The 22,017-nt window shown below is 41.8% G+C and overlaps 1 protein-coding gene across 5 annotated transcripts in view; it reads right to left on the bottom strand.

The window, feature by feature from the left end:
* CFAP299 (cilia and flagella associated protein 299) overlaps positions 1-22,017 on the bottom strand; it is a 379,314-nt gene that overhangs the window by 21,287 nt on the left and 336,010 nt on the right. The gene's annotated exons all lie outside the window — the stretch shown is intronic.

Genomic DNA, 22,017 nt, shown 5'->3' with positions numbered 1-22,017 from the left:
CTTAATTGAGTTCTGGCAATCTAGCAATCCTGAATAATTAAAAAAAAGTTTAGGAATTGTTAAATTAGACTCCCTCTCAATGTTTTCAGCTGGGCTTTTGCATATTTTTGTTTATAGAAAAAGATTACCTCAGTTATATGTCTGCTTTATGTAGTTTATTACGAACTAATTATTAGAAATTTGACAATTGTGCTATATATGCTTCAGAATACTGCTGTGTTATATGTAATATTTATAGAGATAGGTATAGTCCCATCCAGATGTGCAGGGATTTACACTTGCACTGAACTGAAAATATGCACTGCAGCACAGGGTCTCCTGCCTCTTTCTGTGATACATGTATTTATTTATTACCGGAATGTATCCCTCTTAAAGAGAGGTCTTTCCAAGTCAGGCATAGGGAACAATCCATTTTGCAGTCGATCATTTTATATGCCGTTACGATTCTTTCAGTATATATCTTTTGACGTGTGTGCTTGTAGGCGTGTATCAATAGGTATATAAGTATATGTGGAAAGTCAGCATAGAATTGAACAAGAAATCCCATCAATATTTATTTATTCTAATCTAACATTAAAAAATGCCTAACCAAGGCTCTAGGCACCCTGACTAACTGTTGAAAATGCAATCCATAACAGTAAAATAACAATAGGAGAAGCAGCAGCAGATCTGATCAAATGCAGTTCTTCAGCAGAAACCCTGGGCCTCAGTTCACGCCCAACCCCAGCCCCCAAACTTCTGCCCTCCCTAAATGCCCGTCCAAATAGATGAGCTTCCCAGTGTGCAGTGAAGGTCAACAGATTTAGGCGATTTCAGACCAGGTGAAGTGAATTCCAAAGTCAAAGGGCTCCCACTGAGAAAGCCCTGCCGTTTGTCATCTCTCTTATAAACTCATCAGATGTCAGCTTGAGCATTTCTGTTGCGCACATCTGTAGCAGTATCCCATGCAGAGAGAGGCCTTCTCTCAAGTGGGCAGGTCTCAGGCCACTTAGGGTACATATACACTGCAGCCTCGAGCGAGCCCCCAGCCCAGGCAGTCAGACTCATGCCAGCAGGGCTCGAGCTAGCATGCTAAAAATAGCAGTGTGGATGTTGCATTTTCAGTGGTGACTTGGGCTACCCACCTATGCTCAGACCTAGCGGGTTGAGTGGGCCTAGGCCACGGCCCGAGCTACAACAGCCACACTGATATTTTTAACTGATATTATTTCCGTGGGTCTGTCTGTCTGGGCTAGGAGGCTTGCTTCCAGTTGCAGTGTAGACATACCCTTAGGGTATAGGTCAGAACCAATGCCTTAAGCTTCAGTTCATGCTTTCAGTTCAGTGTGAGCCTCATTTATATAATAATAAGGGTGGCTGACATTTTCCCATCAAAGCTGGTTTTTCTATTGAAAATTGGGGGCTTGACCACCAAAATTTGTCACAAAAAATGTTTGTTAGCTGGGGAAATTTTCAGCTTTCTGTTTATGGTTGAAAACTTCCAGTTTTTGGTTTGTTGACAAAAATTTGAAATGTTCTGCAGAGAAAATCCCCTTGTTTTCCCACCAATGCCAATAAATAGTTTAGCTAAGGCCTGTTTTCAGAGCAGGAGAATTACCTTTCCTTCCCCACCTTAAATCAGACCCCCTGCTTCCCCCCTGCTATTATTCAGGAAATATTTTCTGTGTGGTTACAACATGTGTGATCTGCATCTGCACAGAAGGCCATAAATCCATATTAGCAAATGTTTATCTTAGCTTTTGAACATCTCGGAGAGCCTGGGTATCAGCATCCCGCAAACCTCAGGGTATACCAGTGCTGAGGAGGGAGCTGGCCAGATAGCACTGTAATTACAAAGAACATTTTGATCCAGGCATGTAATGAGAAGCAGCACTTAGGGAACGTTTTCTCCATGGCGGCGGTAATGTGTAGGTGCAGGTGCATCACCCAGACGGAGTGCTGAAACTATGCATTTCTGGCATGGTGAGGACTCCAGTTTGGCTTTCTTCTCCACTATTTCATATCCAAACCTTGTTACTAGATCAGGTTGGAATGTCATTCTAAATCCATAGTCTCCAGATATTAATCAAGGAAGGAAAAAAAGTCCTCTTAAAAACGAAAAGTAAAGGAAAACACACTATGAATATGCCCGATCAGTGAAAAGAACTAAGCTGCCTTTCTAGTTTGTGGTGGTTTTCAGAGACGTAATAAATATAACCTGTGGGACCCATACAGTACCTGCAGTTAAATTGTCATCATGTGCAGATGTACTGTGTCTTGACTGCAGCAGTACATTACATTATTTCCATAAATTGGTCTCATACTTCAGGCCCTGGAAAAGCTCCAGAAGAATTTACAAGAGCTGAGAGATTCAAATTGTGTTGAACAAGCCCCTCTAGGCTCACTTAGAAAAAGCTTGGGAACTCCCTGCGACTCGACCATTAAACTCAGGATAAAAGACAAACTGAAAAGCTGCTGAGAATTGCGCTGAGCCGCCGCCAACCTCCAGAATAGACATCGCTGGAAGCATAGAAACCAAGCAGAGCTGTTTCTGGGCTGCTGAAACGAGATCACGTCCTGTTCCGGCTGAGATCAGCGTAAGTACGACTGTGCTGATGCATCTCAGCATCAGAGGGCAAGCAGAGGGAGCCTGGATTGGATGCGATCGCTAGTTTCAGTTAAAGCTGAGACATAAGAAAGTTTTACATGGCTCCATAAAACAATGAACAGTTCAGCCTTCTGGCCCAATGTTGTGAGCTCCTGATAAGCAAGTTGAAGTGAGAGAGTGGAAAAGGAGGATTTAGATTAGTTCAGAGACCAAGAGGAAGAGGAAAGGACTAGACTGAAAGCAGAGCAGGAAAAGAGCATGTTCGCGCTCTCTTTTTCATGTTGGGATGGGAGTGGGACGGTAAGGGAATGACCAGACAAACAGCGGCACTGTGCCTAGCCATCACATGCTTTTTAACTTACAGGCTTTAAAAATGGATTTGGTGACTACTAATAATTTTGTTTTTTCAGACAGTGAGCCCGGTTTATTATTCCTTCTTGGAGATTTCTCTGCTGGCTTTAATTAAGTTGCCCTCTTTTGAAGTCAGTGGGACTTCAGCATGTGTTTAAATGCTCTCCTGAGGCCTCAGTGAGTCAGGCACCCAAATTCCATTGACTTTCAATAGGAATTGGATGCCTAAGTCCCTTCAGCTATTTGAAAATCCCAGCCTTCCTGTGTTTCATCCAAAGATCTTAACAAACATTAACTTGGACTGATAACACCCAATGAAAGCTACTATTCCCATTTTCCAGATGAAGTAACTGAGGCACAAAAGAGATGAAGTGATTTACCCAAATAAGTCTGTATTAGAGCCCCAGGAATCTGGAATCCCAGTCTTGCTTCTTAACCACTAGACTATCCAATGCCTATCCAAGATATACATTTTAAGACAAGGAAATGCTGTGGCAAAGCAAAAACATAGATGTGGCACATGTGTTTATCCTTTAAGAGTAGTTATTGAAGCAAATTAAGAACAGCAGCAATTCTCATAGACTAAGGCCAGAAAGGATCATCACGACCATCTAATCTGACCTCCTGCACATAGCAGGCCACAGAACCTCACCCATCCACTTCTGCAATAGGCCCATAACCTCTGGCTGAGTTACTGAAATCCTCAACTCTTGATGTAAAGGCTTCAAGTTACAGAGAATCCACCAGTTTCAGTTCAACCCAGCAAACAACCTGTGTCCCTCGCTGCAGAGGAAGGTGAAACCCCCCAGATTTCTTCCAGTCTGACGTGGGGGAAAATTCCTTCCCAACCCCATGGTCAATTAGACCCTGAGCATGTGGACAATTATACTATCTTCGTCTGATCAGTTTCTGACAAAGAATTTCTTACACTAATATCACCTGCAAAATTTCACACAGAAAATAAGATATAAAATGTTGTACTTGACTGTACGGTTATTTAGGCCAACATAAAATGTTAGCTGTTCATGTTGATAAACACACTTACTCTTCATCAAAGGGATCCAGAGAGGGGTGATGACAACGATTAGCATGAAAGCCCTCCATATGAAGATGGATTGATTGGGACAACTGTCAAGGTTCCTTCTCCACTCTGAACTCTAGGGTACAGATGTGGGGACCTGCATGAAAGACCCCCTAAGCTTATTCTTACCAGCTTAGGTTAAAAACTTCCCCAAGGTACAAACTTTGCCTTGTCCTTGAACAGTATGCTGCCACCACCAAGCGTTTTAAACAAAGAACAGGGAAAGAGACCTCTTGGAGTCGTCTTCCCCCAAAATATCCCCCCTAAGCCCTACACCCCCTTTCCTGGGGAAGGCTTGATAAGAATCCTCACCAATTGGTACAGGTGAACACAGACCCAAACCCTTGGATCTTAAGAACAATGAAAAATCAATCAGTTCTTAAAAGAAGAATTTTAATTAAAGAAAAGGTAAAAGAATCACCTCTGTAAAATCAGCATGGTAAATACCTTACAGGGTAATCAGATTCTAAACATAGAGAATCCCTCTAGGCAAAACCTTAAGTTACAAAAAGACACAAAAACAGGAATATACGTTCCCTCCAGCACAGCTTATTTTACCAGCCATTAAACAAAAGAAAATCTAATGCATTTTCTAGCTAGATTACTTAGTAACTTAACAGGAGTTGTAAGGCTGCATTCCTGATCTGTTCCCGGCAAAAGCATCACACAGACAGACAGAGCCCTTTGTTCCGCCCCCCCCCCCCAGCTCCAGATTTGAAAGTATCTTGTCCCCTCATTGGTCATTTTGGGTCAGGTGCCAGCGAGGTTACCTTAGCTTCTTAACCCTTTACAGGTGAAAGGGTTTTGCCTCTGGCCAGGAGGGATTTTATAGCACTGTATACAGAAAGGTGGTTACCCTTCCCTTTATATTTATGACAACAACTTAGTCTAGACACGAGACACATAAGAGGGGACGAGGCAGAGTTACACAAAATAATGAATGGTATTACTATTTACCCATTATCCTAATTCAAGAACAAGAGAAAACTCAACGATATTGAAAAGTAACTAATTTAAAAGTGGAAATACTTTGTTACACAAGGTATAATTAGCCTGTGGAACTCCTTTTCACAAGACCAAGAATTTAGTAGGAGTCATTAAAAGATTAGTATTAAAAGAATAATAAGAACATGCACATTTAAATTACATGCAAATGCTCCCATAACATTCGACAGCACCTTTCAGATGGCATAAGCTATTTGTTCTATTTGATCTGAGAGATCTCACTGGCCACTAAAAGCAGGTCAGAATTGAAGGCAGGAATAAAGACGAGAGCATTCATAGCAATATGTTTTAAAGATATCACGATCCAACCATCTGGTTTAGCTACACATCAGTGGAGAGAACAAGATTCTGAGATTTCCAGTGATGTTTTGTATTAATTTCTGTTCCTGGACGTTAACAAGATATTCTGAAATAGTCACTGGGTCCTTTAGACTAGGTGCAGGCCAACTGCTACTCAGGCCAGGAGGGCTTCAACATCCCATCCTGGAGAAAATTTGCTCTCGACAAGACTCTGTAAGTGTCCAGTGAACTCTATAAGGGTCCGGTGAACTCTATAAGTGTCCAGTTTAGCAACATCCAGACACCAAAAAGGAACTCCTTTATGTAGAGCACTAGCAATCAAGACAACCCAATTATTTATCAACATAATCCAGAAAAAACTGATTGCAGTATCTAGAGTATGTAAGCACCAACTAAAGAACGCACTAGTTATTCAGTATAACCAAAAGTCAGGACATACTAACTGTAACCCGTTATTTCATATTCTAAGCATAAGAAAAAATATGATCTCAGATACCACTATTTGACAAAAGTCACACACTATTTGGTGATCTCCACACTGTACTGTGAATGACATAAAACAGTGAAGCTGAAATCACAATGTTTTCAGTAATATTATAGTCACAAAACCCATACATTGTCTCTATACATTGTCAATCTAAGCATGTCATACACTTGTTTTGGTGATAAATTATAACCCAATGAGCCAACAAAATGTACACTGAAACTTTGCACACTGAGTCAAAGCAGATTCATTGATGGTGTATTGTGATGGAAAGACCTATTGTCCTATCTATATTGAAGAGTTGCATGCGTGACTTGTGTTGACAAAAATGCATGATTTTCTAGTGCTACTTAAATTCTGCTTCCCACATTTGTTACTCTTCTAGCTTTTGTATTTAATTTAATAAATAATAATGAAATAAACCATGATACGTAACATTTGGCACTAATGTAGTGCTTTACATTCTGCAGAAACATTAATAAATTAAGGCCTCAATTCAGGAAAGCATCTCTATTCAGGAAAACGCTTAAGCATGTGCTTACCTTTCCCTAAATAGGGATGAATTTAGGCATGAATAGGGATTTTGTCCGAATCCGTTAACTACTGTTATTATTACTAGTATTATTATTATTGCTATTACATATATTATACATACACATAACAAAAGGGCAGGCCCTACTCCACAGAACTTGTAGGAATGAAGCTCTGGAGCTGCCTTCCCATTGAGGTAGTGGGGGCAAATAACATAACTAGTTTTAAAATGGAGTTTGATAAGTTTATGAACAAGATTACACAATGGGGTTGTCTGAGATAGCAGGGAACGGGACTCCATTACCCAGGAGGTCCCTTCCAGTCCTGTATTCCTAAAGTATAAGATGAGATACAATAGGTGGAAGCAGCAAATAGATGGGGAAGCATAATTTAATGAGATGATTAAGAATAGCTTGATAAATAGCAGTCACAGAACACCAGTGCCTAGGCATTGTCAAGATTAATCTAATATACTTTCTGGTCCATATTAAGAGTGAACGAAAGCTGTAGTGCTTGTAGGCATTACTATATATATATATATATACACTATATAAGATCAAGTACTGTGTGTGTACATGTGTGCGTGTATATATATATACACACACACACATACTACTTGATCTTTTGCTCTGCAGAGCTTTCTCTGAATAAGTGAGTACACAGATGATTACTGCAAAGTTTTCCCTTTATTCTCAGAGAATCAGCAAGAGGAAAGAGAATAATCGTGTTTAGATCTGATTTCCTCGTGCATCTGTCTGTGCATCATAACACTGTCTTCACCGAAGTAAACATACATGAATCATTTCAACGGAATTGTACATAGAAGTTGCAATCCAAATCAAATTCAAATCAAGCATTTGGCCTGTTTGTAAAATGTTTTCCCTATTGTTCTGCATTTTCAGATTATCATAATGCTGCATCTATACAGATGACAGTTAATCTTCCTACATTTGCAATTTCCCCCTTTTGGAATTTTGACAATTGGCAGGTTCCGTTTCCTTATTTCAGATGTATAGAGCTAATTTGTTAAGTGCTGTAGAAAAAGCCTATCTTTCCACTGAGATTTTTATTTTTTGTTAAAACTGAAATTTGCATTGAAAAAGGTGAAATTAAAAGTGAAAGAAGTAATATTTACAGTATTTAAACACAAGCCAGATGTGGAAGTATATGTCTCCAAATTAAACATTTACTGAGTTGGCACACAGGAGTATTCTCTCTTCATCCAGCCAAATATGTTACGTTTGAATGGACTCTAATTTCTCCTTATGCCTGTACCTTCTGTTAAAGGCATTCTGTTGCCTTGTATATGGACTGGGTGACCAGGTGTCTGGTTTTCGACTGAAACACCTAGTCGAAAAGGGATCCTGGTGGCTCTGGTCAGAACTATTGTCCGGGCCATTGACTCTCCAGTTGATGGCGCTGCGCAGTGGGGCTGGCAGGCTCCCTGCTAGCCTCCACACGGCTCCTGGGAAGCAGTCGGCATGTCCTCCCTCAGGCTCCTATGTGTAGGGGCAGCCAGGGGGTCCGTACTCTGCCTCCACACCAAGCGCTGCCCCTGCAGCTCCCTTGGCTGGGAACCGTGGCCAATGGGAGCTGCGGGGGCAGCACCTGTGGATGGGGCAGTGTGCGGAGCCACCTGGCCGTGCCTCCATGTAGGAGCCAGAGGGGGGACATGCTGCTGCTTCTGGGAGCTGCTTGAGGTAAGTGCCACCTGGAGTCTGCACCCCTGACCCCCTCCTGCACCCCAGTCCCCTGAGCCAGCCTGGTGAAAATGAGCAAGTGAGTGAGGGTGGGGAGAGCGAGCGACAGAGGGAAGGGGGCATGGAGTGAGCAGGGGCGGGGCCTCAGAGAAGGGGCGGGGCAAGGGTGTTCAGTTTTGTGCAAGTAGAAAGTTGGCAACCCTATATATGGTAACAGTGACATTTAGGCCAGGTCTACAGTAGGAGCACTTTGCTGGTATAAGCATACTAGCATACTATACCGGCAAAGTGCTCCTAGTGTGGACACAATTTACCCAGGTATCGCTTATTACCCCTCCCCTCCCCCAGCAAAATAAACTATACCTGCAAAAGTGCTGCTGGTATAACTGCATCTACACTAGGGTCTTTTGCCAGCACAGCTATGTTGGTTGCAAATCATTCCCTGACCAACGTAGCTTTGGCTGGCACAAGTCTGTAGTATAGACAGAATCTCAGCTACCACTATCTTCTAGATTTCTGCCCACAGACTTCTCATGTGAGCAGAATGGCTTTAATTAGTCTCTGCAAAGCTTTAAGACTATGGCTGAAATTTGTAATTCTGGATGCTTAAGGTTCCAAAATTCACATACGGGCACCTAAATAAAGGTGGCGTGATTTTCTCAACTGCTGAGCACCTGCAAACACTATTTAAGGCAATCGGAGCTGTAGTGACACAGCACCTTTGAAAATCAGGCCATTTTACTTAGGTGCCAGAGGAGCCTCAAGTTAGGCTTTTGTTTAGGCACAAAATATATGTGGCCTGATTTAAAAGGGCTGAGCAGGCAGCAGCTCCCACTGACTTTAATGGAAGTTGCTGGGTGCTCAGCAGTTTTCAAAATCGGGCCATTTATCTGGGAAACAAGTTTCTGTAAATCTTGGCCCCACGGTTGAAAAAATGTTGGTTTATGAACACATCCCAGAAGTCCTCACACAGGTAAAATTCCCACTGATTTCAATCAACTTTCTGGCTGCATTAGTTTTGCAGGATTGGACACTGGGACCAGATTCTGCCCTAATTTAAATCCGCGGGTATGCATGCAGTTGTAGCGAGCTATATTAAACATCAAAACGGCAATATTTTGTTCCCATACTGTGAAAATTATGGGGTGCTCAAGTGATCCTTCTTACTTCCCTAGGCGAATGTCAAATTTCATTTGCTTCCTTGCTTTCAGGCATTAGTTAGCACCACACCATTTACCATTCACTCATACATCTTACATAGGTAGCCGGAATCAGCTGGGTATCATTTGGAAATGGTCACAAACATGAAGAAAGAGATCAACAAATCTTAATCAATGAATCAGATGTTTTTTATAAATAGTAAGTATGATGGTAAAGTTCAGAAAAAAATATAAATTTACTTTTTTTGGGGGGGTAACAGAAATTCCTGTTTTCATCAAATTCTTCCTTTCCTGCAGGAAAAGAGCATCTCCTTTACAGGAAATCAGTGTGATCCTGCAGGTCTGGAAAGCCCTTCCTGGGAAAGTGCAGTTGCACATGAGACAGGGCTTTGCAGTCCTGAATTATTTTACAGTATATTATTAGCAGTATGGTAACCCCTGCAAATTAGGGGCCAGATTCTGTCTTGCCCTTCTCTGGGTGTGCAGTGAGATGAAGGGGAGTGCTGGGAGGGAATAAGGAGCTTTCCCTCACTGCCGGGCCAGCCCTGAAGTCATGGGCACACAGGAACTGCTCTCTCAGTATTCTTCTGGGTACACATCCAAAGGGCATGTCAGGGTGATGTGGCCGGAGAATTTGTAGCACCTCATCAAAGGGAGGAAGTCAAGTACAGTACATGGAGCTATACTGTAACGTACAGCACTGTACATTCAGGGTAAACCCAACAACAAAAAGGTGGCAGCAATGGCCAGAATGCTCAAGCCCGGGGGATGAATGCTAATCGCCTAAATCCATAGGCAAGAACTTGAATAAAAGTGGTCTGATTTTCATAAAGGCTGATCATCCACAATTACCACTGAAGCTTTGGAATTCAGCACCTCTGAAAATCAGGCCATTTCTATTTCATTGCCTAAATATGGTTTAGGTTTAATGTTAGGAGCCTAAGAGTCACTATTTGGTCTGTGTCCTTAGTACCTCATTTTCAGAGATGCTCAGCACCTGCAGTTCTCACTGATTTCCACTGGAGATGCAGATAAGCAGCACTTCTGAAAATCCGGCCCTTCGTGCCTATGGCTTTGGTCGTTGGAGAGCAACGTCAAAGAGAGAGACTGTGAATGGATTTCAACGGACTGAGGTTACAGTGGATGTCGTCCAAGGATGAATGCGGTCAGCTGAATGACTTACGAGATTGGTTTCCTTGTTAAAGCCAAAAGAGGATTGGTCATGTCTGTGCAAAAATCATTTAAAATAGACACATTGCTTTGCCAGGGACCTTGGTGCTGTACAATCATCATAAACACAACAAAAACCTCAGTAAGTTATAATAATCACAAATGCTTCCTAAGCCACCAAAGCAAATACCTCTTGTTCCCTTCCAAAACTATTCAGAACCCTCCTCTGAAAAAAGCCTGGGAAAAATAAATAAGCCTCAGTCAGCCCTCAAGGTCACCAAATCCAAGCTCATTCAGACCGCTGAGCATGGCCTGCCACCAGCCCACTCTCGTCTAAACCCAGGGGCTATTAACTTGCATGCCTCAGCAGAGCACAGCCACCATGGTATCCCAGGAGGGAAGTGACTTTTAAAGCAGCCAGGACCAAATAATAGGGCTAGATCACGGCATTACCACTGGCCCTGCATCATACGCGGTACATAGTTGCGCCACCTGGAGCAGAACAGGGAAAGTACTGTTGTTCAGAAAGTCAGAATTCAGTCCCTGGTTCCCCCAATTACACCAGAAGGGAATGCAGCTCAGGCAGCCCGTTAGCTCGCACAGCTGACTCCCCGCTCCATGCTGGCTGGCATGTTGAGGGAGACAGATTCACAGCTCTGCCCATTCGCCATCCTCTGCTTCCTACATGTGCAGTGAGGGAAGATGCAGCCCTGCAGAGGCTGCTTTCCCACTGATTCTGTAACCTATGAGGGGAGGACTCCTCATACAGCCCATCATACACCCCGTCTCCCCTGCTTGGGAACATACCTTCACTCATGATCTGGTTTACAGGGCTTTGTAGCTGAAAAACTACACTTTAAAATGGACCTGGAAATAAAATAGCAGCTATATCCGATCACAGCCACATTATAACTGATGATAAGGCTAAAAAGATCTCGGAGTTATCTGCAGAGGGATAGCTCTCTACCACTAAGTTCAGCCATGCTTTGAGGCTTTGGATCTGCTCATCTCAACTTGCTCCGAGTTATTAGACAGTGTGCCTGGAAAGTAGCCATTCTAGTTGTGCCAACCTTCTTGTAAATTCTTTGCTGTAGACTTAATTTCAGGGCAGAATATCTGCTTCATCAGCTGCATGATGGCATTTACTCTGATGAGATAACAAAGTCTCATCAGCTTTTTGTAAGGACACTGGGACTCTGGATCACTAGCTGTATATTTGCAGTCATGCTATTCAATCAGCCTGATCTCAGTTCCCAAACTATACCGAAAGACCTTTTCAGAGATTATGGCTAAATTCTGCCCTCACTTACACACTCTCAGTGGGGATTGCATGGATGGCAAGGCAGATTATGTGATTCAGTGATTCCTCTTAGTAACAGAAGGTGTGTTGCTTCTGGAAGTGCCATTGCATCACCATGTAGGGCATTTTATGATGAGGCAACAATGGTCACCATATTCATACGGGCAAAAGAAGGATAACGACCCGGTATAAAGTCTCAGCTCCCATATACAATACGTTGCTTGTTAAATTTCCATTTTATTTTTAAAATTACCTTTTTATTGCACAGAACGGAGGGCCACCACTTGTAATATTGCAGGCTGGACGTAATTTCTGTACACAAGTAGGATATTGAAACAGTTGCATGCACATTAATTATTGGGTACTCTTCATAAATAATTATGGGTTACATTAAAAAACACAAGGAAATATCTCAGATGCATCTTCCAAAAATTAAAAACGAAGCATGTAAATAAAAAGCAAAAAAGTTCTGCTTTCAAAGCAGCTAGTACATGCATTAATTCTATTTTATAAAATGTCAGTGTGATGCCCATAACAGCAAAATGGATAACCAAGTATATTTTAAGAGCAAGATTTTCCAAAGTGCTCAACCTTGGCCTAACTCTGCTCTCATTAAAGTCAATGAAAGTTTTACCATAGACTTCAAGTTCCAGTATTGAATACTTCTGAAATTCCCACCTGAAATGTATTTTTAAAAGGCCAAGGAAAAGAGATGCAATGAAAGGCATTAGTGTTTGACTGGTATTACTTTCTACCAGTCCGGACTTGAAAAGGATCAGATCCTGTTCCCATTGAAATCAATGTTGTTGCTGCTACGGATTGCAATGAGACCGGGGTCAGATTCATATTACCTTATACCAGGATATTTCAAATAACTTTACAGAAGATGTATAAAAAATTAATTATTAAAGCTTCAGGAACGACAACATCCCTAACATCCCTAATATCACTGGGTGGGGATTTCCAGAGAGAAGGTGTATAATGATTAATGGCCTGATACGGCAACTCACATGCATAAAATCATACATGTGCTTACTGGTTTGCTGGGGCTAAAAACAACAGTCATTGAGAATAACAAGTTTCATTACAGATGAGATAAGAAAATGATTTCAGCGGACGTGTCGGAGTGTAACTAGAAGGAGTTACCAAAGCAGAGAAAAATCTTGTCCCAATGTTCTACAGTAAATTACTTTTATTTTAAATCTGATGGGCAACTCATATCGATGCATCTGACCTGATATGATATGGTTACATTTCCTGGTCCCATTTAGAGAATTGCAAGGAGATACAAATGAAAAGAGTGCAACCATGATGGAATTAGGGTACCGGTACATTGCACCTAAAAATGTGATTTTCTGTCATGACACTGAATAATATTGCAAAATTAAGGCAGGAGTTCAGACAGAGTTGAAACAGGCTAACACTATCTGACAACACATAGCTAAACCTCATTTACAAATGGAAGTGGAAGAAATAGTTAAATGATGGTTCATCTGGCAGAAGTCAACCCAGAATTTGTTTGGTCTACTATTCATCATGCCACAATGCCCTCTCCAGCTACAGTAACATCACTATCTTTGACAGGTTAATAGTAAAGATTTCCTTTATTTCATTTGTTGTCCTTGTTTTCTTTCACCAGAATTTGTGGCATTCTACATTCTGTGTGAACAAATTGTATTACACTTGTTTTTCATCAGATTATATAAATTAGCTTAGAGGGAAAGGACTTGATTACAATCCAGATTCGAGATCCATATTTCAGCTCAGCCTCTTAAGTACTAACTAACTGCCTAACACATTCCTTTCGATGTAATAAACTAGAACCAAATGAGGAATATAACACAGAAATAATACTCCCTCAATAAAGTAATACAATAAAATGGCAAAGCAAGTCTAAGGAACCAAACAGATCAAATATAGGACCCTCTGATATTTAAAGTATCAACATCACTGTGATAGGACCCTCAGTGGCCAGGCAGCCTAGTGGCTAGATCATTGGTTAGGGGGGCTGTAGGAGGACCTGACCCCTCCTTCTCCCTCAGGTCCCAACCCAGGGTCCTGTGTTGCTCAACCCCTAAACAGGGGCGATGGATCTTTCTCCCAGCTGTGAGGGGGCATTCAGGGCCTGTTTTCCTGGCCTGCTCCCTATACAAGTCCTTTTAGTTTGGGGCGTGGCCCCGCTAGTCCAGTTGCCCCGCAGTTGGGGCTTCTCTGTAAGTTCCCCTTGGCTGGGAAGACTTACTTTGCTCCAGTGGCTGCGTTGGCAGGTGGGTTGCATTAAAACTTTAATTGTCCAAACCTTTCAATTTGTGTTGTAAGAGAGAGTTTGATGTGGAGGGCACCTAAACACTTGGCTTAATGTCATCTGACAGCCTCACACAGCTAATGAAAAAAATGTGTTGCACCAAAGGGGGAAACTTTGGGTCAACAGAAAGTATTAATTTCCATATATACAGAATAATCATTTAACAGTTTTGCTGAAATACTAATTCCTCCTGCAACTTCAAAAATCTGCGTGTCAGTTCTCCAACTGACCAAGAGTAAGTATCAGTCATGAATGGGGGAAGTGTCAATCTTTGATTCAAACTGTTTCCCCAAATATGCTAATTCCTTCATAAGGCAGCCCTGCATTTTGAAGTCACTTGAACAGATATGCCAAATTTTGGGAGCAACCATTCTTGAGTGAGATAACATGTGACAGATTAGTTGGGTATCTTCAGAAATGGGAGGTACTACGACGACCAGAACATTCTGGTACCTCTAAACCTGGACACATCCATTAGAGGAAGAGAATTGTGCAGAAACGAAGATGAATTTGACATCAAAGACAAGAAGAAGTCATTGCAGAGATTCAGAAAGGGAGCAACATGGTCCTAGTTACAGCTGAAGATCATAGAGTCTTAGTACTGGTAGGGATCTTGAGATGTCATCTAGTCCAGTCTCCTGCACTCAAGAACTCAAGATGATGTAATTACCAATCCCATTTTGGATATACTTGAAAGGAATGAGCTGGGAAGTGAAGAAGCCAAAGGGAGGAGGCTGTCAAGATGAGAGAGATCCAGAGAACAGACAAAGGTTTTATCTGAAAAATAAAAGGAGCATAAATCTATTTACATTATCAAAACAAGGATACAAGGTGCTTTTGATCACAATCTGTAAGTACCTACATGGGAAAAGATGGAGTACTCTTTAATTTAGCAGGCAAAGGCAGGACAAGACCAAATGGTTGGAAGTTAATGTTCAGACTGGAAAAAGGAAACTTGAAGTTTTTAATGGAGAAGGGAATTAACTATTGGAAGAGATTGCCAAGAGACGTAGAAAGCTGTCCATTAGTTAGAGTCTTTCAATCAAGACTGGATGCCTTTCTAAAAGACATATTCTAATTCAATCACAAGTTGTTGGGCTACGTCCAGGAATTATTGGGTGAAATTCTATGGCCTGTGTTATGCCAGAGGTTAGACTAGATGATCTTCATGGTCCCTTCTGGCATTAAAACCTACGATATACAGAAAACTGGTGGGGTAGAAAGAAATTATGGTTGTTACAGCTTATTGAATGGCCTGGAAAATACAAGAAAAAGAAGGCATCCCATGAAACTGAAGAGCAACATACTCAAAATGGCTAAAGGAAATATTTCTTACACACTGTATTATTAGGAGGGTGGTGAAACAGTGGAAGCCTTGCAAGAAGAGATTTCCACCATTTTGGGTTACCTGCTGGATATGAATTCAGACCCAGCCTGCTGCTGTGGTTTGGAAAACAATCCAAACTTCACATTCTAACTTTGGCGGGATCCTGATGTGCACACCCCTGGATCAGCTCATCTGTGAGATAGCTGGAGTTTTATTCTTCCTTTATTTCAAAATATATTTCCAGGATTGATCATGTTTCTATTATATGCTCAGGACATCATAAAGAATGAAAATATTCTGGGACACATAGCTGAGGTTCAGTGAATCAGACTCACTCTGCATTTAAACTTTTTCAGGCTTAAACCACAATTAGAGGCCACCTTTGCTTCTGCCCAATGCTCTTCCATAAGTAAGGCTGCTGGACACTGTAATTCTTACCCAGAGTGAATAGAAATAAAATTTTGGTTAAGTACAAAATGTTCTATTTACTACCAAAAGTGGTGAAGAGAGGAAGTGGAAAGGGTGGGTACAGGATATTGAAACACCACACTCTTAACCATAGACACCAGAATTGTTTAAAGGTATGCAAAAATCCCAAGGTCTTGCTTCTAAGGAGTTGTACGAGACAACCAATGCCAGAAGGTCCACAGGATGTGAAAATGATACTGAGCGCCAAAGAGAAACAGTTTAAGATTTACCTCACTGACAAACATGATACATTTAAATTAAACTTCTACATAATACAGTTTTGATTTTTTGGTAAACTACTCTGTGATAAATATATTTTATTTACACATTACACATACTCTCCACCAATAGAAGGCCAGATTTTCAAAACGCTGACGTCTACACACCTTTGTGAATTCACTTTTGTTATCTATTTGTTATGTGCAAATAGCTGTGTGCGCGCATGGTTGTGGAAACTGTGTATGCCAAGTGGGCAAACAATTCAAGTGGACCACAGGCTCTGACTTTGTGAAAGTCAAGGCCAGGATGTTCATGCTATACTTTATAAAATGAGGTGATCATGTCACAAGAGTACTGTGAGTATTAATTAGGCCCAATTTTTGAAACTTGGGTTCTTAAAATTAGGTACCTAAATCCAATTTAGCACCAAAGAAAGCAGTCTGGTTTTCAGAAGTGCTGAGCATTTGAAGCTCTGACTTCAATGACAAAAAATTGCCATCACTGGAAAACATCATACTTCATTGCTACATAACTGCACCTTTTGTTCTAAGCCCTGTCATCATCTTCAGCTTGGAAACACCACAAACCATTGCACTCCCCAGCTTCAAAACCAAGATCCAGTGAGCTAGATTTGCAAAATGCCCAGCTTCTGTTTGTAATACTGTATGTAATATATATGTCTAGAGATGTTCTGGCATGTAGACTGTATAATTATAGTTTACACATCCTCAGATATCTGTACCTAGTATTAATTGTATAATTAGAAATAGTTCTTGATCCTGACACAAAACTCCCATTGAAGTCTATGGGCTAAATTCTTCCCTCGTGTAATTTAATGTAAACTAGTTGGGTCATAGAGAAGATGAATTGGCCAAATGAGTGTTTGCATGTGTGAAGTTTGTAGGACTGGGTATTTAAAACCCACTGCCCTGCTGATTCAAAGCATTTCTAGTCCGTATTAAAATGGAATCTGTTTGCTGATGAAGAAGTATAGCTCTGGGATGGATGGAAATGGTTGTGGGGTTTTTTTCTATGACATGGTGGTGCTGGTGCATTATAGTGGCTACAGGGCCAGATTTCCCCCCTCCCTAGTTCTTTTCCTCTTTCAGCTACTTTGATTCATGTGTAGTCTGCTGAGGGCCCTGTCTGCTCCAATACTGCCGCGTATTGCTCCATATGTGCTGGCTTTCCTAATGAAAAGTAGCTTCTTCAGTTAAATTCCATGTTTCTCTTTTGAGTGTAAATGTAAGACTCAGTCTTCAGATTCTCCAGATCAAAATAATGGCCCAGCAGCAACATCCCTAGATCCCCTGGCTGGCGGGCTCTGGCTTCTCCTAAGTGAAATACCTGGGACACAAATGATATACCCAGAGTCCTCAGCATGCTCACTAACTGCCTCCAGCTTTCTTTGGGAGAAGCCGTTTTTTGGATGAATCTCTCTCACGTGATTGGTATGGTAAGAACCTGTGTATATGGAATGCATCAGAGCTTCATTGTGTCAACACTAACATGCCCTGACTTCAGTGTGCCCTGTGAATCAGGTATGGCGTCCCTTCGTGTGTGAGCATATAGTTCTGTGCACTTTGAGATCTCCTTTGTTCACATTTCTAAGGGGAATATGTTCTTGTTAATTTATATCCAGAATAGTTCACTGAGGACGATTGATTCAAATGAACTCACTAATTTACATGATTTAAATCTTGCACACTGCTCAAACACTGGCCAGAGGGAATCAAGTTTTTTTCCCTGCACTTGAAGTGGACAGCGACTTTCCAACAGACCCTCGCAAGAGGAGACATGGCCATTTGAAATCATATCACTCAGGGCATGCATACTTAGAATCATAGAATCATAGAATATCATAGAATATCAGGGTTGGAAGGGACCTCAGGAGGTCATCTAGTCCAACCCCCTGCTCAAAGCAGGACCAATCCCCAACTAAATCATCTCAGCCAGGGCTTTGTCAAGCCTGACCTTAAAAACTTCTAAGGGAGGATATTCCACCACCTCCCTAGGTAACGCATTCCAGTGTTTCACCACTCTCCCAGTGAAAAAGTTTTTCCTAATATCCAACCTAAACCTCCCCCACTGCAACTTGAGACCATTACTCCTTGTTCTGTCATCAGCTACCACTGAGAACAGTCTAGATCCATCCTCTTTGGAACTCCCTTTCAGGTAGTTGAAAGCAGCTATCAAATCCCCCCCCCATTCTTCTCTTCTGCAGACTAAACAATCCCAGTTCCCTCAGCCTCTCCTCATAAGTCATGTGTTCCAGTCCCCTAATCATTTTTGTTGCCCTCCGCTGGACGTTTTCCAATTTTTCCACATCCTTCTTGTAGTGTGGGGCCCAAAACTGGACACAGTGCTCCAGATGAGGCCTCACCAATGCCGAAGAGAGGGGAACGGTCACATCTCTCAATCTGCTGGCAATGCCCCTACATATACATCCCAAAATGCCATTGGCCTTCTTGGCAACAAGGGCGCACTCCGTTAGCACTCTCAGATGCAGCTCATCCGGCCCCATGGACTTGTGCTCGTCCAGCTTTTCTAAATAGTCCCGAACCACTTCTTTCTCCACAGAGGGCTGGTCACCTCCTCCCCATGCTGTGCTGCCCAGTGCAGTAGTCTGGGAGCTGACCTTGTTCGTGAAGACAGAGGCAAAAAAAGCATTGAGTACATTAGCTTTTTCCACATCCTCTGTCACTAGGTTGCCTCCCTCATTCAGTAAGGGGCCCACACTTTCCTTGGCTTTCTTCTTGTTGCCAACATACCTGAAGAAACCCTTCTTGTTACTCTTGACATCTCTTGCTAGCTGCAACTCCAGGTGTGATTTGGCCTTCCTGATTTCACTCCTGCATGCCCAAGCAATATTTTTGTAGTCTTCCCTGGTCATTTGTCCAATCTTCCACTTCTTGTAAGCTTCTTTTTTGTGTTTAAGATCAGCAAGGATTTCACTGTTAAGCTAAGCTGGTCGCCTGCCATATTTACTATTCTTTCTACACATCAGGATGGTTTGTCCCTGTAACCTCAATAAGGATTCTTTAAAATACAGCCAGCTCTCCTGGACTCCTTTCCCCCTCATGTTATTCTCCCAGGGGATCCTGCCCATCAGTTCCCTGAGGGAGTCAAAGTCTGCTTTTCTGAAGTCCAGGGTCCGTATTCTGCTGCTCTCCTTTCTTCCCTGTGTCAGGATCCTGAACTCGACCCTCTCATGGTCACTGCCTCCTAGGTTCCCATCCACTTTAGCTTCCCCTACTAATTCTTCCCGGTTTGTGAGCAGCAGGTCAAGAAGAGCTCTGCCCCTAGTTGTTTCCTCCAGCACTTGCACCAGGAAATTGTCCCCTACACTTTCCAAAAATTTCCTGGATTGTCTGTGCACCGCTGTATTGCTCTCCCAGCAGATATCAGGATGATTGAAGTCTCCCATGAGAAACAGGGCCTTCGATCTAGTAACTTCTGTGAGTTGCCGGAAGAAAGCCTCGTCTACCTCATCCCCCTGGTCCGGTGGTCTATAGCAGACTCCCACCATGACATCACCCTTGTTGCTCACACTTCTAAACTTAATCTTAGATAAGAAGTTCTGCATGACAAATACAAAGGCCCATAAGCTACATGATAAATGGCTGAGGGTTTAAAGAAGCACTGTACTATGATGCAGCTAACACCCTGGCATCATGCTACATATCCCGGAATTAGAGGTTTCTTCTTGGGCCTGATAAGTAATGTGGCAAGAACTTCACAGCAAATCTGATTAAAGAAGTTATCACATTGGGGTTAGCATGCACTGACGCTGAATTTCTCCCAAGTTCAGGTGGGTGGCTCAGATACAGAGTTTTGTGTGGTTTTATCTCTAATAATGACATAGCATGCACAGCTAATGAAACCAGAGTTAAACAGGAAGAAATTGCATTGTAGAAATCAATGTGTTGCACTGCAGGGTACTATGGTAGTCTAGTTGTTCATGAACTGCCTTATAGAATCATAGAAATGTAGAACTGGAAGGGGCCCTGCTAGGCCAGCCAGTCCAACACCCTGCACTGAGGCAGGATCAAGCATCATCCAGACTATCCCTGACAAGCGCCTGTCCAGCCTGTTCTCAAAAAGCTTCAGAGATGGAGACTTCACAGCCTCCCCAGGCAATCTGCTCCAGTGCCCAACTTCCTTACAGTAAGGAAGTTCCTCCCAATATCTAACCCAAATCTCCCTTAATGCAATTTAAGTCATTACTTCCTGTCCTGTCCTTCAGCTGCTCAAGTCCACGGCATGAAAAGAGAGCAAGGGATTGAAGTGCTAAATAAGACACTGTGCACTGCAATACAAAACAAACAGGACTAATTAGAATTGTTGGATGCAGGAATGAGTGCCCACCATAGGGATGATTTAAGAAAGTTATCAATAAATCAATCAATAAATCGCACTATACGGTGTAGACAATGTACTGCCCATTATATTTTACAGCAGTATTTAGCAACAGATACACACATTCTCATGGTGTAAGTGGGTGAAAATGGGCATGTTGATCGCCATCTCGTGTAATGCAAGAGAACTGCACTTCTATTTGAATGCCTCAGTACTGACATCTAGTGCCAAGTAAATGAATACAAGGAAAGTTTACCGACACTGGCCATTTTTTATATATCATTATTTCCAGATCATCACAGTATAGGAGGTTGTGCTGTTTCCAGAGAGCTGTTTGCATTCAAGAAAAAAAAAAGGAAAATGAACCCACTGAAGATGGCAAAACTGCAGAAGCTTCTTCATTTATGGGCAGTATGTCTTGTGTTCAATGTGTGTTCATTTTAGGAGTCTAGAATCTTATATAACATTATGGTTACACATTGTCCTACTCATCCGTTTCACCCTGACCCAAAACAAATTTACATTTAAACAACAAACATTTTGTCCATGGAAACAGCCATGGATGCTAGGATGTCTACCCAATATGCCAACCTTTTTTCATGGCCCACGTCAAGGAAGAATTTCTGGAAAAATGCATCACAAAACCAATGATAAACCTGAGATACACTATGGATATTTTGATCCTCAGGATAGATTATTTAAACTCTGTCATAGATTTCTACCACAACTTCAGCAACAACCACCCATCCATAAAACTCTCTCTAGACCAGCATCAACTTCCTCAACACCACAATCGGTTTCAATAATGGAACCTAGCAGCCAACTATATACAAGAAACCCACAGATCACTACACTTACCTACACAGATCCAATAACCACCACCAGTTAGTCATTCACAATTCCTAATTTTTCACAAAATGAAATGAAGTTTTCATAGCTCAAAAATAAGATTCTCATGATAACTTCACAAAACTTGACCCACTGTGAAATTTCCACCATTTCTGCCCAAAACTACCAACACTAATATTTATTTGTTATTATTGCTGGGGCAATGAAGATCATGGCTCCATTGTGCTAGACATCATCACATGCCCCAATGAGGATCAGAGGTCCCTTGTGTAAGGCATTATACAAACACACACAATGATACCATGTCCACCATTTATTTGACGCACTCTCATTCACAAATGGAAACATTTTCAAACTCCCTGACTCACACTTAATTGTGCATTTATTAGTATTTGGGCAGTATTTGGGTAGTTTTGAAGAAAACAGATTTTTAAACAAAAAAGTTATTCACAATCTTTGATACTAGTGACCAGTTTCATATTAGCCATTGAAAGACTTACATATGAGACAAGTATTCAGGGTGAACCATGCTGCTGAGAATAGCCACTCAGGCCAATGAGAGTTGGTGAGGGCAGGGACCATGTGGAGTTCACTTACTATGCTAGGTACAAAGTTTTCCAGCATATCAGCTTCCTATGAGTTTGCACATGTAGCTTTATATACAAATACTATTTACAGACTCCTCAGGGAAGTGAAAGCTAAAAGAGCCAGTCATACAACCTAAAGAAAGTATAGCAGCTCCACAATATCCTTGGTTAGTCCACGGGACTAAAGTTAGATCAATACTGAGCGCTTTTGAAAATACTCACCCTAAGTGAGTA

Source organism: Chelonia mydas, chromosome 4, assembly GCF_015237465.2.
Source record: "Chelonia mydas isolate rCheMyd1 chromosome 4, rCheMyd1.pri.v2, whole genome shotgun sequence".
Classification (NCBI taxonomy): Eukaryota; Metazoa; Chordata; order Testudines; family Cheloniidae; genus Chelonia; species Chelonia mydas.
This window is presented reverse-complemented; position numbering and strand designations above follow the sequence as displayed.